This window comes from Oncorhynchus tshawytscha, linkage group LG10, assembly GCF_018296145.1.
Source record: "Oncorhynchus tshawytscha isolate Ot180627B linkage group LG10, Otsh_v2.0, whole genome shotgun sequence".
NCBI lineage: Eukaryota > Metazoa > Chordata > Actinopteri > Salmoniformes > Salmonidae > Oncorhynchus > Oncorhynchus tshawytscha.
In genome coordinates, this window is record NC_056438.1 from 35,021,093 (window position 1) to 35,025,040 (window position 3,948).

A 3,948-nucleotide genomic window follows, 5' to 3' on the forward strand; every position below is an offset into this window, starting at 1 on the left:
GGGAGACTGCGACCTGAACACAGCGCCTTAGACCGCTCGGTCACGCTGACTACAGCACAGTCCCTGGGTATCGGGTTAAAATGTATGGGGTAAAAGTAGAAATAGGCACAGCCTTCTAAAATCACCACAGAGACCAGTAAATTTATGCACGATACCGACTTGCACTTTCAATAGTCATTTGTTTTTATCAATGAAAAACTCCAGTCATTGATTTAACCTCAATATGGCCTTCAATGGAAAAGAGTTGTAAATCGTCATTGAATTAACGCTAAACTGGCCTCAGAATATGGCCATTCTGATATAAATGATAAAATTCCTCAGATAAGACCGAAAAAGTGTCAACAGGTCCACATGGGGGAAATCTTAACAAATGGCTTAATGGGTATTTTCAACGCAATCGTGTTATTATTTATTTTTAGGGTTTAACAAGGCAGCTCACCTGTGACCTGTGGCTTGACATTAGATGCGGCGACTTCGATTACCCTGCAGACGATATTTTTGTTCTTCCCGCCAATACAATCCACTGACAACGACCGACGAGTTGTGCGTTCCGAGATGCTTTTTGTTATTCGCCTGTTTGTGGCCCGCCTGTGAAATTGCGCGATTCTTGCAATTCTCTTTCAGCCTCTCATCAACTAGCTGTTTTTGCAGAATATTAAAAATACGATATTATTCACTACTCATATTAACTAGGTGTCATATTGTCATATATATATATATATATGTATTCATACACATAGCTCATATATTATACAGCGCCGAACTAAACCGCCTGACTCAAGTCATTTTACGTACCCCTGCTAAAACAGGAACCAGCTCACACACCCAGCCCCCCTCAGCTCTTTTGTCTCACGACCCCAGGAAACACAGACATTCCATCGCACGAACACATACACCCAGCCATAAAACTGCCCCCTCTCTGTTGTCCTGCCTCACGATCCCCTGACACACAAATACCTTCTTGCATAAACACACACACCTCACCCCCCCTCTACTGGTCGGGTGCTCAGAGCAGAAGACTCTGCTGTGCACCAATGGGGCTTCTGCTCTGGCTAGAGCAGGTCCGCCTCCAACCCTTCGGGACCATTCAGAAGACCAACACGACAAGACTCCACCTACATATTCCATGTATAAAATCTGCTGTAAACCAATGTCTAAGTCCCTTTTTCACCTGACTCCATACTGAGTTATATGAACTAGGTCCGTGCATGTTAAACTGCAGGACAAGATATCTTTGGCCTTAATAAACTGTCTTTTGTTACAACTGAAATCCACTCTGTCCAGCGTCCATGATTTGGTCTCAACTCTCCAGTATTTGAACACTAACAAACTTGGTAGCAGAGGATGGTTTAACATCTGAATTCGATCTATGACAAGTTGATGTGAGAGGAGACAAATCATTGGGTGCAAACCAGACGGAACAGACCTGTCGCCAGGAGACATCGGCCATTCAACTTGCCTCAGGAAACTGATCAGAGCGCTCGACATAAAAGGTAAGCAGAGCCTGTTAAATCAAAATCTGCATATTATATTTAAGTCAATTGCCAAATTTTTGATCAGTAGTACTGAGCGTGAGTATGAATTGCTGTTAAATTATATTTAAGAAATTAGGGCATGGTTAAAAGATATCTTGCATAAATAAAGACTTGTTAACCGAATCTGCATGTAAAATGTCCTATTGATACGTTGTGTACTATCGAATAGGTCTTGTGGAGGTGTGGTTATAGTTAATTGATAGATGAACCGAATCTGCATGTAAAATGTCCTATTGATACGTTGTATACTATCGAATAGGTCTTGTGGAGGTGTGGTTGTAGTTAATTGATAGATGAACCGAATCTGCATGTAAAATGTCCTATTGATACGTTGTATACTATCGAATAGGTCTTGTGGAGGTGTGGTTATAGTTAATTGATAGATGAACCGAATCTGCATGTAAAATGTCCTATTGATACGTTGTATACTATCGAATAGGTCTTGTGGAGGTGTGGTTATTGTTAATTGATAGATGAACCGAATCTGCATGTAAAATGTCCTATTGATACATTGTATACTATCGAATGGGTCTTGTGGAGGTGTGGTTATAGTTAATTGATAGATGAACCGAATCTGCATGTAAAATGTCCTATTGATATGTTGTATACTATCGAATAGGTCTTGTGGAGGTGTGGTTATAGTTAATTGATAGATGAACCGAATCTGCATGTAAAATGTCCTATTGATACGTTGTATACTATCGAATAGGTCTTGTGGAGGTGTGGTTATTGTTAATTGATAGATGAACCGAATCTGCATGTAAAATGTCCTATTGATACATTGTATACTATCGAATGGGTCTTGTGGAGGTGTGGTTATAGTTAATTGATAGATGAACCGAATCTGCATGTAAAATGTCCTATTGATATGTTGTATACTATCGAATAGGTCTTGTGGAGGTGTGGTTATAGTTAATTGATAGATGAACCGAATCTGCATGTAAAATGTCCTGTTGATATGTTGTGTACTATCGAATAGGTCTTGTGGAGGTGTGGTTATATTTAATTGATAGATGAACCGAATCTGCATGTAAAATGTCCTATTGATACGTTGTATACTATCGAATAGGTCTTGTGGAGGTGTGGTTATAGTTAATTGATAGATGAACCGAATCTGCATGTAAAATGTCCTATTGATACGTTGTATACTATCGAATAGGTCTTGTGGAGGTGTGGTTATAGTTAATTGATAGATGAACCGAATCTGCATGTAAAATGTCCTATTGATACGTTGTATACTATCAAATAGGTCTTGTGGAGGTGTGGTTATAGTTAATTGATAGATGAACCGAATCTGCATGTAAAATGTCCTAGTGCACAACGTATCAATATCTAATAGATCTTGTATGAGGTGTGGTTAATTGATTGAATCCCTATTGAATAAGTTGTGTACTATTTAATAGGTTGTGTAAGAGGTGTAGTCAAGTAGAAGTAGTATATGTAAGTTTGGCGTTCCATAAGACAGCGATCGGGGATTATGTGACCATTGCACATTAAACTATAACATAATATAACCAGTTTTGACGTTCCGCGATTTTGTTGTGCCCAATTCAGAGAAAATATTTGTTGGGGAATGATTGCCATACTCTGAATAAATAAACGGTGTAATATAGACGGCCGCTGAGCTGTGCTGTGAATTGCCCCTTCCGCCGTGCTAAGATATTGACTGTTTCTGATTTCCCTCTTTCCTCTGTTGGTATTCCCCAGGAGATAAAATTATTCTGACAATTGTTATAGAATCGCCTGAATTTTCTGAAATATTGTCCCAGAAGGTGATTGCTGAATTATTAGGAGAAAGTATTTAAATAAATCACTGAATAAATCCGAATTAAAAAAAACGGTCCCTAAAGTACTAAAATTACTCTGACAATTGTTATAGAACCGCATAAATTCACTAATACATTGTTCCAAAAGGAAATCGCCAAATCATTTCTAGAGAATACCTAAATAAATCGCTGAACAAATTCAAATTACATACCGGAGAGGTACACACGTAAACGCCACCACATTACTGATAAGATCTTTCTGTGCGAGGGTGGGGGCGCATGAGAGAAGTGTGAGCCAGCACCACAGTACATCCCTGGTCTCGATCAAGGACGGGCTGGGTATACAAAGATAGAAATAAACACCACACAAAGGACTGATTTAAACCTAGATAACGCATTATACACATTATCAGACGAATTAGATAAAATGTCTGCAGCCACCACGCCCAAACTCAAATTCAATGAATATCTAGATCAGAGTATGATTGATAGAGCGGGAGGTAAAGAACAGTATGGCAAAGTGGAGAAAGTGTGGAAAGGATTACGGCTAAAATGGACACAAGCAGGTTACTTTAGCGGAGGACCCCCTACATGGGGGAAACTCCAAGATATGCAAAAAGAACTAGAGGACGCAGTAGAGCATGCAA

The 3,948-nt window shown here is 39.4% G+C and overlaps 1 pseudogene; it reads right to left on the reverse strand.

Annotated features, from left to right (window-relative positions):
• LOC121847644 overlaps positions 1-1,181 on the reverse strand; it is a 17,588-nt pseudogene extending 16,407 nt beyond the window's left edge.
• Between the last annotated feature and the right edge of the window lie 2,767 nt (positions 1,182-3,948).